This window comes from Ascaphus truei, chromosome 4 (assembly GCF_040206685.1).
Source record: "Ascaphus truei isolate aAscTru1 chromosome 4, aAscTru1.hap1, whole genome shotgun sequence".
In the NCBI taxonomy this organism is placed as follows: Eukaryota; Metazoa; Chordata; class Amphibia; order Anura; family Ascaphidae; genus Ascaphus; species Ascaphus truei.
This window is the reverse complement of record NC_134486.1, coordinates 154,402,482-154,417,681: the sequence shown is the minus strand read 5'-3', so window position 1 is coordinate 154,417,681 and position 15,200 is coordinate 154,402,482.

Sequence of the window (15,200 nt, the reverse complement as noted above, 5' to 3'; positions counted from 1 at the left end):
CTTCTAAGTCCCTCGCGAAGAGTGAAAGACGCGCACGTTCATTTTCAGAGCTCCTAGACCTTCCTATAAGAAGTTAGCCAAAAAGTAGCTTCGAAAAACGCTTAGGTTAAGTTTCAGAGTTGCTTCTAATGTACCGAAGCTGGACTTAGACATAATTTCACTCTCACAACATTATGGCTGGTTGGAGACAGTCCGAACCACAAGTACCGGGTCCATGGTTCTGGGCGTATACTGGGGGGACGGGGACGACTCCCATTAACCCCTGACTATACCGGGGATACGCTTATCACAATGCATTTCTGGTCTGTGCTGAAGCAGGGCATTCTGGCAGCCAAGTGGCTTGACCTTAATTAGTGAGCCTGATTACCCCCTCTCGGAACCACAGACTTAGAAATCGCCAGCTCATATACAGTGCATAAAATATATTTATATATATACCCTTATACACCATTTTAATAAAAAATATCACAAAATTCTTCTAAGTACCTCGGGAAGAGTGAAAGACGCGCACGTTCATTTTCAGAGCTCCTAGACCTTCTAATAAGAAGTTAGCCAAAAAGTAGCTTCGGAAAACGCTTAGGTGAAGTTTCAGAGTTGCTTCTAATGTAACAAAGCTGGACTTAGACATAATTTCACTCTCACAACATTATGGCTGGTTGGAGACAGTCCGAACCACAAGTACCGGGTCCATGGTTCTGGGCGTATACTGGGGGGACGGGGACGACTGCCATTAACCCCTGACTATACCGGGGATACGCTTATCACAATGCCTTTCTGGTCTGTGCTGAAGCAGGGCATTCTGGCATCCAAGTGGCTTGACCTTTATTAGTGAGCCTGGTTACCCCCTCTCGGAACAACAGACTTAGAAATCGCCAGCTCATATACAGTGCATAAAATATATTTATATATATACCCTTATACACCATTTTAATAAAAAATATCACAAAATTCTTCTAAGTCCCTCGGGAAGAGTGAAAGACGCGCACGTTCATTTTCAGAGCTCCTAGACCTTCCTATAAGAAGTTAGCCAAAAAGTAGCTTCGAAAAACGCTTAGGTTAAGTTTCAGAGTTGCTTCTAATGTACCGAAGCTGGACTTAGACATAATTTCACTCTCACAACATTATGGCTGGTTGGAGACAGTCCGAACCACAAGTACCGGGTCCATGGTTCTGGGCGTATACTGGGGGGACGGGGACGACTCCCATTAACCCCTGACTATACCGGGGATACGCTTATCACAATGCATTTCTGGTCTGTGCTAAAGCAGGGCATTCTGGCAGCCAAGTGGCTTGACCTTAATTAGTGAGCCTGATTACCCCCTCTCGGAACCACAGACTTAGAAATCGCCAGCTCATATACAGTGCATAAAATATATTTATATATATACCCTTATACACCATTTTAATAAAAAATATCACAAAATTCTTCTAAGTACCTCGGGAAGAGTGAAAGACGCGCACGTTCATTTTCAGAGCTCCTAGACCTTCTAATAAGAAGTTAGCCAAAAAGTAGCTTCGGAAAACGCTTAGGTGAAGTTTCAGAGTTGCTTCTAATGTACCAAAGCTGGACTTAGACATAATTTCACTCTCACAACATTATGGCTGGTTGGAGACAGTCCGAACCACAAGTACCGGGTCCATGGTTCTGGGCGTATACTGGGGGGACGGGGACGACTGCCATTAACCCCTGACTATACCGGGGATACGCTTATCACAATGCCTTTCTGGTCTGTGCTGAAGCAGGGCATTCTGGCATCCAAGTGGCTTGACCTTTATTAGTGAGCCTGGTTACCCCCTCTCGGAACAACAGACTTAGAAATCGCCAGCTCATATACAGTGCATAAAATATATTTATATATATACCCTTATACACCATTTTAATAAAAAATATCACAAAATTCTTCTAAGTCCCTCGGGAAGAGTGAAAGACGCGCACGTTCATTTTCAGAGCTCCTAGACCTTCCTATAAGAAGTTAGCCAAAAAGTAGCTTCGAAAAACGCTTAGGTTAAGTTTCAGAGTTGCTTCTAATGTACCGAAGCTGGACTTAGACATAATTTCACTCTCACAACATTATGGCTGGTTGGAGACAGTCCGAACCACAAGTACCGGGTCCATGGTTCTGGGCGTATACTGGGGGGACGGGGGGGACTCCCATTAACCCCTGACTACTGTATACCGGGGATACGCTTATCACAATGCCTTTCTGGTCTGTGCTGAAGCAGGGCATTCTGGAAGCCAAGTGGCTTGACCTTAATTAGTGAGCCTGGTTACCCCCTCTCGGAACCACAGACTTAGAAATCGCCAGCTCATATACAGTGCATAAAATATATTTATATATATACCCTTATACACCATTTTAATAAAAAATATCACAAAATTCTTCTAAGTCCCTCGGGAAGAGTGAAAGACGAGCACGTTCATTTTCAGAGCTCCTAGACCTTCCCATAAGAAGTTAGCCAAAAAGTAGCTTCGAAAAACGCTTAGGTGAAGTTTCAGAGTTGCTTCTAATGTACCAAAGCTGGACTTAGACATAATTTCACTCTCACAACATTATGGCTGGTTGGAGACAGTCCGAACCACAAGTACCGGGTCCATGGTTCTGGGCGTATACTGGGGGGACGGGGACGACTCCCATTAACCCCTGACTATACCGGGGATACGCTTATTACAATGCCTTTCTTGTCTGTGCTGAAGCAGGGCATTCTGGCAGCCAAGTGGCTTGACCTTAATTAGTGAGCCTGGCTACCCCCTCTCGGAACCACAGACTTAGAAATCGCCAGCTCATATACAGTGCATAAAATATATTTATATATATACCCTTATACACCATTTTAATAAAAAATATCACAAAATTCTTCTAAGTCCCTCGGGAAGAGTGAAAGACGCGCACGTTCATTTTCAGAGCTCCTAGACCTTCCTATAAGAAGTTAGCCAAAAAGTATCTTCGAAAAACGCTTAGGTGAAGTTTCAGAGTTGCTTCTAATGTACCAAAGCTGGACTTAGACATAATTTCACTCTCACAACATTATGGCTGGTTGGAGACAGTCCGAACCACAAGTACCGGGTCCATGGTTCTGGGCGTATACTGGGGGGACGGGGACGACTCCCATTAACCCCTGACTATACCGGGGATACGCTTATCACAATGCCTTTCTGGTCTGTGCTGAAGCAGGGCATTCTGGCAGCCAAGTGGCTTGACCTTTATTAGTAAGCCTGGTTACCCCCTCTCGGAACAACAGACTTAGAAATCGCCAGCTCATATACAGTGCATAAAATATATTTATATATATACCCTTATACACCATTTTAATAAAAAATATCACAAAATTCTTCTAAGTCCCTCGGGAAGAGTGAAAGACGCGCACGTTCATTTTCAGAGCACCTAGACCTTCCTATAAGAAGTTAGCCAAAAAGTAGCTTCGAAAAACGCTTAGGTTAAGTTTCAGAGTTGCTTCTAATGTACCGAAGCTGGACTTAGACATAATTTCACTCTCACAACATTATGGCTGGTTTGAGACAGTCCGAACCACAAGTACCGGGTCCATGGTACTGGGCGTATACTGGGGGGACGGGGGGGACTCCCATTAACCCCTGACTATACCGGGGATACGCTTATCACAATGCCTTTCTGGTCTGTGCTGAAGCAGGGCATTCTGGCAGCCAAGTGGCTTGACCTTAATTAGTGAGCCTGGTTACCCCCTCTTGGAACCACAGACTTAGAAATCGCCAGCTCATATACAGTGCATAAAATATATTTATATATATACCCTTATACACCATTTTAATAAAAAATATCACAAAATTCTTCTAAGTCCCTCGGGAAGAGTGAAAGATGCGCACGTTCATTTTCAGAGCTCCTAGACCTTCCCATAAGAAGTTAGCCAAAAAGTAGCTTCGAAAAACGCTTAGGTGAAGTTTCAGAGTTGCTTCTAATGTACCAAAGCTGGACTTAGACATAATTTCACTCTCACAACATTATGGCTGGTTGGAGACAGTCCGAACCACAAGTACCGGGTCCATGGTTCTGGTCGTATACTGGGGGGACGGGGGGGACTCCCATTAACCCCTGACTATACCGGGGATACGCTTATCACAATGCCTTTCTGGTCTGTGCTGAAGCAGGGCATTCTGGCAGCCAAGTGGCTTGACCTTTATTAGTGAGCCTGGTTACCCCCTCTCGGAACCACAGACTTAGAAATTTCCTGCTCATATACAGTGCATAAAATATATTTATATATATACCCTTATACACCATTTTAATAAAAAATATCACAAAATTCTTCTAAGTCCCTCGGGAAGAGTGAAAGATGCGCACGTTCATTTTCAGAGCTTCTAGACCTACCCATAAGAAGTTAGCCAAAAAGTAGCTTTGAAAAACGCTTAGGTTAAGTTTCAGAGTTGCTTCTAATGTACCGAAGCTGGACTTAACATACTGTAATTTCACTCTCACAACATTATGGCTGGTTGGAGACAGTCCGAACCACAAGTACCGGGTCCATGGTTCTGGGCGTATACTGGGGGGACGGGGGGGACTCCCATTAACCCCTGACTATACCGGGGATACGCTTATCACAATGCCTTTCTGGTCTGTGCTGAAGCAGGGCATTCTGGCAGCCAAGTGGCTTGACCTTTATTAGTGAGCCTGGTTACCCCCTCTCGGAACCACAGACTTAGAAATTTCCTGCTCATATACAGTGCATAAAATATATTTATATATATACCCTTATACACCATTTTAATAAAAAATATCACAAAATTCTTCTAAGTCCCTCGGGAAGAGTGAAAGATGCGCACGTTCATTTTCAGAGCTTCTAGACCTTCCCATAAGAAGTTAGCCAAAAAGTAGCTTCGAAAAACGCTTAGGTTAAGTTTCAGAGTTGCTTCTAATGTACCGAAGCTGGACTTAACATACTGTAATTTCACTCTCACAACATTATGGCTGGTTGGAGACAGTCCGAACCACAAGTACCGGGTCCATGGTTCTGGGCGTATACTGGGGGGACGGGGACGACTCCCATTAACCCCTGACTATACCGGGGATACGCTTATCACAATGCCTTTCTGGTCTGTGCTGAAGCAGGGCATTCTGGCAGCCAAGTGGCTTGACCTTTATTAGTGAGCCTGGTTACCCCCTCTCGGAACAACAGACTTAGAAATCGCCAGCTCATATACAGTGCATAAAATATATTTATATATATACCCTTATACACCATTTTAATAAAAAATATCACAAAATTCTTCTAAGTCCCTCGGGAAGAGTGAAAGACGCGCACGTTCATTTTCAGAGCTCCTAGACCTTCCTATAAGAAGTTAGCCAAAAAGTAGCTTCGAAAAACGCTTAGGTTAAGTTTCAGAGTTGCTTCTAATGTACCAAAGCTGGACGTAGACATAATTTCACTCTCACAACATTATGGCTGGTTGGAGACAGTCCGAACCACAAGTACCGGGTCCATGGTTCTGGGCGTATACTGGGGGGACGGGGGGGACTCCCATTAACCCCTGACTATACCGGGGATACGCTTATCACAATGCCTTTCTGGTCTGTGCTGAAGCAGGGCATTCTGGCAGCCAAGTGGCTTGACCTTTATTAGTGAGCCTGGTTACCCCCTCTCGGAACCACAGACTTAGAAATTTCCTGCTCATATACAGTGCATAAAATATATTTATATATATACCCTTATACACCATTTTAATAAAAAATATCACAAAATTCTTCTAAGTCCCTCGGGAAGAGTGAAAGATGCGCACGTTCATTTTCAGAGCTTCTAGACCTTCCCATAAGAAGTTAGCCAAAAAGTAGCTTCGAAAAACGCTTAGGTTAAGTTTCAGAGTTGCTTCTAATGTACCGAAGCTGGACTTAACATACTGTAATTTCACTCTCACAACATTATGGCTGGTTGGAGACAGTCCGAACCACAAGTACCGGGTCCATGGTTCTGGGCGTATACTGGGGGGACGGGGGGGACTCCCATTAACCCCTGACTATACCGGGGATACGCTTATCACAATGCCTTTCTGGTCTGTGCTGAAGCAGGGCATTCTGGCAGCCAAGTGGCTTGACCTTAATTAGTGAGCCTGGTTACCCCCTCTCGGAACCACAGACTTAGAAATCGCCAGCTCATATACAGTGCATAAAATATATTTATATATATACCCTTATACACCATTTTAATAAAAAATATCACAAAATTCTTCTATGTCCCTCGGGAAGAGTGAAAGACGCGCACGTTCATTTTCAGAGCTCCTAGACCTTCCTATAAGAAGTTAGCCAAAAAGTAGCTTCGAAAAACGCTTAGTTTAAGTTTCAGAGTTGCTTCTAATGTACCGAAGCTGGACTTAGACATAATTTCACTCTCACAACATTATGGCTGGTTGGAGACAGTCCGAACCACAAGTACCGGGTCCAAGGTTCTGGGCGTATACTGGGGGGACGGGGACGACTCCCATTAACCCCTGACTATACCGGTGATACGCTTATCACAATGCCTTTCTGGTCTGTGCTGAAGCAGGGCATTCTGGCAGCCAAGTGGCTTGACCTTTATTAGTGAGCCTGGTTACCCCCTCTCGGAACCACAGACTTAGAAATCGCCAGCTCATATACAGTGCATAAAATATATTTATATATATACCCTTATACACCATTTTAATAAAAAATATCACAAAATTCTTCTAAGTCCCTCGCGAAGAGTGAAAGACGCGCACGTTCATTTTCAGAGCTCCTAGACCTTCCTATAAGAAGTTAGCCAAAAAGTAGCTTCGAAAAACGCTTAGGTTAAGTTTCAGAGTTGCTTCTAATGTACCGAAGCTGGACTTAGACATAATTTCACTCTCACAACATTATGGCTGGTTGGAGACAGTCCGAACCACAAGTACCGGGTCCATGGTTCTGGGCGTATACTGGGGGGACGGGGACGACTCCCATTAACCCCTGACTATACCGGGGATACGCTTATCACAATGCATTTCTGGTCTGTGCTGAAGCAGGGCATTCTGGCAGCCAAGTGGCTTGACCTTAATTAGTGAGCCTGATTACCCCCTCTCGGAACCACAGACTTAGAAATCGCCAGCTCATATACAGTGCATAAAATATATTTATATATATACCCTTATACACCATTTTAATAAAAAATATCACAAAATTCTTCTAAGTACCTCGGGAAGAGTGAAAGACGCGCACGTTCATTTTCAGAGCTCCTAGACCTTCTAATAAGAAGTTAGCCAAAAAGTAGCTTCGGAAAACGCTTAGGTGAAGTTTCAGAGTTGCTTCTAATGTAACAAAGCTGGACTTAGACATAATTTCACTCTCACAACATTATGGCTGGTTGGAGACAGTCCGAACCACAAGTACCGGGTCCATGGTTCTGGGCGTATACTGGGGGGACGGGGACGACTGCCATTAACCCCTGACTATACCGGGGATACGCTTATCACAATGCCTTTCTGGTCTGTGCTGAAGCAGGGCATTCTGGCATCCAAGTGGCTTGACCTTTATTAGTGAGCCTGGTTACCCCCTCTCGGAACAACAGACTTAGAAATCGCCAGCTCATATACAGTGCATAAAATATATTTATATATATACCCTTATACACCATTTTAATAAAAAATATCACAAAATTCTTCTAAGTCCCTCGGGAAGAGTGAAAGACGCGCACGTTCATTTTCAGAGCTCCTAGACCTTCCTATAAGAAGTTAGCCAAAAAGTAGCTTCGAAAAACGCTTAGGTTAAGTTTCAGAGTTGCTTCTAATGTACCGAAGCTGGACTTAGACATAATTTCACTCTCACAACATTATGGCTGGTTGGAGACAGTCCGAACCACAAGTACCGGGTCCATGGTTCTGGGCGTATACTGGGGGGACGGGGACGACTCCCATTAACCCCTGACTATACCGGGGATACGCTTATCACAATGCATTTCTGGTCTGTGCTAAAGCAGGGCATTCTGGCAGCCAAGTGGCTTGACCTTAATTAGTGAGCCTGATTACCCCCTCTCGGAACCACAGACTTAGAAATCGCCAGCTCATATACAGTGCATAAAATATATTTATATATATACCCTTATACACCATTTTAATAAAAAATATCACAAAATTCTTCTAAGTACCTCGGGAAGAGTGAAAGACGCGCACGTTCATTTTCAGAGCTCCTAGACCTTCTAATAAGAAGTTAGCCAAAAAGTAGCTTCGGAAAACGCTTAGGTGAAGTTTCAGAGTTGCTTCTAATGTACCAAAGCTGGACTTAGACATAATTTCACTCTCACAACATTATGGCTGGTTGGAGACAGTCCGAACCACAAGTACCGGGTCCATGGTTCTGGGCGTATACTGGGGGGACGGGGACGACTGCCATTAACCCCTGACTATACCGGGGATACGCTTATCACAATGCCTTTCTGGTCTGTGCTGAAGCAGGGCATTCTGGCATCCAAGTGGCTTGACCTTTATTAGTGAGCCTGGTTACCCCCTCTCGGAACAACAGACTTAGAAATCGCCAGCTCATATACAGTGCATAAAATATATTTATATATATACCCTTATACACCATTTTAATAAAAAATATCACAAAATTCTTCTAAGTCCCTCGGGAAGAGTGAAAGACGCGCACGTTCATTTTCAGAGCTCCTAGACCTTCCTATAAGAAGTTAGCCAAAAAGTAGCTTCGAAAAACGCTTAGGTTAAGTTTCAGAGTTGCTTCTAATGTACCGAAGCTGGACTTAGACATAATTTCACTCTCACAACATTATGGCTGGTTGGAGACAGTCCGAACCACAAGTACCGGGTCCATGGTTCTGGGCGTATACTGGGGGGACGGGGGGGACTCCCATTAACCCCTGACTACTGTATACCGGGGATACGCTTATCACAATGCCTTTCTGGTCTGTGCTGAAGCAGGGCATTCTGGAAGCCAAGTGGCTTGACCTTAATTAGTGAGCCTGGTTACCCCCTCTCGGAACCACAGACTTAGAAATCGCCAGCTCATATACAGTGCATAAAATATATTTATATATATACCCTTATACACCATTTTAATAAAAAATATCACAAAATTCTTCTAAGTCCCTCGGGAAGAGTGAAAGACGAGCACGTTCATTTTCAGAGCTCCTAGACCTTCCCATAAGAAGTTAGCCAAAAAGTAGCTTCGAAAAACGCTTAGGTGAAGTTTCAGAGTTGCTTCTAATGTACCAAAGCTGGACTTAGACATAATTTCACTCTCACAACATTATGGCTGGTTGGAGACAGTCCGAACCACAAGTACCGGGTCCATGGTTCTGGGCGTATACTGGGGGGACAGGTACGACTCCCATTAACCCCTGACTATACCGGGGATACGCTTATCACAATGCCTTTCCTGTCTGTGCTGAAGCAGGGCATTCTGGCAGCCAAGTGGCTTGACCTTTATTAGTGAGCCTGGTTACCCCCTCTCGGAACCACAGACTTAGAAATCGCCAGCTCATATACAGTGCATAAAATATATTTATATATATACCCTTATACACCATTTTAATAAAAAATATCACAAAATTCTTCTAAGTCCCTCGGGAAGAGTGAAAGACGCGCACGTTCATTTTCAGAGCTCCTAGACCTTCCTATAAGAAGTTAGCCAAAAAGTAGCTTCGAAAAACGCTTAGGTTAAGTTTCAGAGTTGCTTCTAATGTACCGAAGCTGGACTTAGACATAATTTCACTCTCACAACATTATGGCTGGTTGGAGACAGTCCGAACCACAAGTACCGGGTCCATGGTTCTGGGCGTATACTGGGGGGACGGGGACGACTCCCATTAACCCCTGACTATACCGGGGATACGCTTATTACAATGCCTTTCTTGTCTGTGCTGAAGCAGGGCATTCTGGCAGCCAAGTGGCTTGACCTTAATTAGTGAGCCTGGCTACCCCCTCTCGGAACCACAGACTTAGAAATCGCCAGCTCATATACAGTGCATAAAATATATTTATATATATACCCTTATACACCATTTTAATAAAAAATATCACAAAATTCTTCTAAGTCCCTCGGGAAGAGTGAAAGACGCGCACGTTCATTTTCAGAGCTCCTAGACCTTCCTATAAGAAGTTAGCCAAAAAGTATCTTCGAAAAACGCTTAGGTGAAGTTTCAGAGTTGCTTCTAATGTACCAAAGCTGGACTTAGACATAATTTCACTCTCACAACATTATGGCTGGTTGGAGACAGTCCGAACCACAAGTACCGGGTCCATGGTTCTGGGCGTATACTGGGGGGACGGGGACGACTCCCATTAACCCCTGACTATACCGGGGATACGCTTATCACAATGCCTTTCTGGTCTGTGCTGAAGCAGGGCATTCTGGCAGCCAAGTGGCTTGACCTTTATTAGTAAGCCTGGTTACCCCCTCTCGGAACAACAGACTTAGAAATCGCCAGCTCATATACAGTGCATAAAATATATTTATATATATACCCTTATACACCATTTTAATAAAAAATATCACAAAATTCTTCTAAGTCCCTCGGGAAGAGTGAAAGACGCGCACGTTCATTTTCAGAGCACCTAGACCTTCCTATAAGAAGTTAGCCAAAAAGTAGCTTCGAAAAACGCTTAGGTTAAGTTTCAGAGTTGCTTCTAATGTACCGAAGCTGGACTTAGACATAATTTCACTCTCACAACATTATGGCTGGTTGGAGACAGTCCGAACCACAAGTACCGGGTCCATGGTTCTGGGCGTATACTGGGGGGACGGGGGGGACTCCCATTAACCCCTGACTATACCGGGGATACGCTTATCACAATGCCTTTCTGGTCTGTGCTGAAGCAGGGCATTCTGGCAGCCAAGTGGCTTGACCTTAATTAGTGAGCCTGGTTACCCCCTCTCGGAACCACAGACTTAGAAATCGCCAGCTCATATACAGTGCATAAAATATATTTATATATATACCCTTATACACCATTTTAATAAAAAATATCACAAAATTCTTCTAAGTCCCTCGGGAAGAGTGAAAGACGCGCACGTTCATTTTCAGAGCTCCTAGACCTTCCTATAAGAAGTTAGCCAAAAAGAAGCTTCGAAAAACGCTTAGTTTAAGTTTCAGAGTTGCTTCTAATGTACCGAAGCTGGACTTAGACATAATTTCACTCTCACAACATTATGGCTGGTTGGAGACAGTCCGAACCACAAGTACCGGGTCCATGGTTCTGGGCGTATACTGGGGGGACGGGGACGACTCCCATTAACCCCTGACTATACCGGGGATACGCTTATTACAATGCCTTTCCGGTCTGTGCTGAAGCAGGGCATTCTGGCAGCCAAGTGGCTTGACCTTTATTAGTGAGCCTGGTTACCCCCTCTCGGAACCACAGACTTAGAAATCGCCAGCTCATATACAGTGCATAAAATATATTTATATATATACCCTTATACACCATTTTAATAAAAAAATATCACAAAATTCTTCTAAGTCCCTCGGGAAGAGTGAAAGACGCGCACGTTCATTTTCAGAGCTCCTAGACCTTCCTATAAGAAGTTAGCCAAAAAGTATCTTCGAAAAACGCTTAGGTGAAGTTTCAGAGTTGCTTCTAATGTACCAAAGCTGGACTTAGACATAATTTCACTCTCACAACATTATGGCTGGTTGGAGACAGTCCGAACCACAAGTACCGGGTCCATGGTTCTGGGCGTATACTGGGGGGACGGGGACGACTCCCATTAACCCCTGACTATACCGGGGATACGCTTATCACAATGCCTTTCTGGTCTGTGCTGAAGCAGGGCATTCTGGCAGCCAAGTGGCTTGACCTTTATTAGTGAGCCTGGTTACCCCCTCTCGGAACAACAGACTTAGAAATCGCCAGCTCATATACAGTGCATAAAATATATTTATATATATACCCTTATACACCATTTTAATAAAAAATATCACAAAATTCTTCTAAGTCCCTCGCGAAGAGTGAAAGACGCGCACGTTCATTTTCAGAGCTCCTAGACCTTCCTATAAGAAGTTAGCCAAAAAGTAGCTTCGAAAAACGCTTAGGTTAAGTTTCAGAGTTGCTTCTAATGTACCGAAGCTGGACTTAGACATAATTTCACTCTCACAACATTATGGCTGGTTGGAGACAGTCCGAACCACAAGTACCGGGTCCATGGTTCTGGGCGTATACTGGGGGGACGGGGACAACTCCCATTAACCCCTGACTATACCGGGGATACGCTTATCACAATGCCTTTCTGGTCTGTGCTGAAGCAGGGCATTCTGGCAGCCAAGTGGCTTGACCTTAATTAGTGAGCCTGGTTACCCCCTCTCGGAACCACAGACTTAGAAATCGCCAGCTCATATACAGTGCATAAAATATATTTATATATATACCCTTATACACCATTTTAATAAAAAATATCACAAAATTCTTCTAAGTCCCTCGGGAAGAGTGAAAGACGCGCACGTTCATTTTCAGAGCTCCTAGACCTTCCTATAAGAAGTTAGCCAAAAAGTAGCTTCGAAAAACGCTTAGTTTAAGTTTCAGAGTTGCTTCTAATGTACCGAAGCTGGACTTAGACATAATTTCACTCTCACAACATTATGGCTGGTTGGAGACAGTCCGAACCACAAGTACCGGGTCCAAGGTTCTGGGTGTATACTGGGGGGACGGGGACGACTCCCATTAACCCCTGACTATACCGGGGATACGCTTATTACAATGCCTTTCCGGTCTGTGCTGAAGCAGGGCATTCTGGCAGCCAAGTGGCTTGACCTTTATTAGTGAGCCTGGTTACCCCCTCTCGGAACAACAGACTTAGAAATCGCCAGCTCATATACAGTGCATAAAATATATTTATATATATACCCTTATACACCATTTTAATAAAAAATATCACAAAATTCTTCTAAGTCCCTCGGGAAGAGTGAAAGACGCGCACGTTCATTTTCAGAGCTCCTAGACCTTCCTATAAGAAGTTAGCCAAAAAGTAGCTTCGAAAAACGTTTAGGTGAAGTTTCAGAGTTGCTTCTAATGTACCAAAGCTGGACTTAGACATAATTTCACTCTCACAACATTATGGCTGGTTGGAGACAGTTCGAACCACAAGTACCGGGTCCATGGTTCTGGGCGTAAACTGGGGGGACCGGGACGACTCCCATTAACCCCTGACTATACCGGTGATACGCTTATCACAATGCCTTTCTGGTCTGTGCTGAAGCAGGGCATTCTGGCAGCCAAGTGGCTTGACCTTTATTAGTGAGCCTGGTTACCCCCTCTCGGAACCACAGACTTAGAAATCGCCAGCTCATATACAGTGCATAAAATATATTTATATATATACCCTTATACACCATTTTAATAAAAAAATATCACAAAATTCTTCTAAGTCCCTCGGGAAGAGTGAAAGACGCGCACGTTCATTTTCAGAGCTCCTAGACCTTCCTATAAGAAGTTAGCCAAAAAGTATCTTCGAAAAACGCTTAGGTGAAGTTTCAGAGTTGCTTCTAATGTACCAAAGCTGGACTTAGACATAATTTCACTCTCACAACATTATGGCTGGTTGGAGACAGTCCGAACCACAAGTACCGGGTCCATGGTTCTGGGCGTATACTGGGGGGACGGGGACGACTCCCATTAACCCCTGACTATACCGGGGATACGCTTATCACAATGCCTTTCTGGTCTGTGCTGAAGCAGGGCATTCTGGCAGCCAAGTGGCTTGACCTTTATTAGTGAGCCTGGTTACCCCCTCTCGGAACAACAGACTTAGAAATCGCCAGCTCATATACAGTGCATAAAATATATTTATATATATACCCTTATACACCATTTTAATAAAAAATATCACAAAATTCTTCTAAGTCCCTCGCGAAGAGTGAAAGACGCGCACGTTCATTTTCAGAGCTCCTAGACCTTCCTATAAGAAGTTAGCCAAAAAGTAGCTTCGAAAAACGCTTAGGTTAAGTTTCAGAGTTGCTTCTAATGTACCGAAGCTGGACTTAGACATAATTTCACTCTCACAACATTATGGCTGGTTGGAGACAGTCCGAACCACAAGTACCGGGTCCATGGTTCTGGGCGTATACTGGGGGGACGGGGACGACTCCCATTAACCCCTGACTATACCGGGGATACGCTTATCACAATGCCTTTCTGGTCTGTGCTGAAGCAGGGCATTCTGGCAGCCAAGTGGCTTGACCTTAATTAGTGAGCCTGGTTACCCCCTCTCGGAACCACAGACTTAGAAATCGCCAGCTCATATACAGTGCATAAAATATATTTATATATATACCCTTATACACCATTTTAATAAAAAATATTACAAAATTCTTCTAAGTCCCTCGGGAAGAGTGAAAGACGCGCACGTTCATTTTCAGATCTCCTAGACCTTCCTATAAGAAGTTAGCCAAAAAGTAGCTTCGAAAAACGCTTAGGTTAAGTTTCAGAGTTGCTTCTAATGTACCGAAGCTGGACTTAGACATAATTTCACTCTCACAACATTATGGCTGGTTGGAGACAGTCCGAACCACAAGTACCGGGTCCATGGTTCTGGGCGTATACTGGGGGGACGGGGACGACTCCCATTAACCCCTGACTATACCGGGGATACGCTTATCACAATGCCTTTCCTGTCTGTGCTGAAGCAGGGCATTCTGGCAGCCTAGTGGCTTGACCTTTATTAGTGAGCCTGGTTACCCCCTCTCGGAACCACAGACTTAGAAATCTCCAGCTCATATACAGTGCATAAAATATATTTATATATATACCCTTATACACCATTTTAATAAAAAATATCACAAAATTCTTCTAAGTCCCTCGGGAAGAGTGAAAGACGCGCACGTTCATTTTCAGAGCTCCTAGACCTTCCTATAAGAAGTTAGCCAAAAAGTAGCTTCGAAAAACGCTTAGGTTAAGTTTCAGAGTTGCTTCTAATGTACCGAAGCTGGACTTAGACATAATTTCACTCTCACAACATTATGGCTGGTTGGAGACAGTCCGAACCACAAGTACCGGGTCCATGGTTCTGGGCGTATACTGGGGGGACGGGGACGACTCCCATTAACCCCTGACTATACCGGGGATACGCTTATCACAATGCCTTTCCTGTCTGTGCTGAAGCAGGGCATTCTGGCAGCCAAGTGGCTTGACCTTTATTAGTGAGCCTGGTTACCCCCTCTCGGAACCACAGACTTAGAAATCTCCAGCTCATATACAGTGCATAAAATATATTTATATATATACCCTTATACACCAT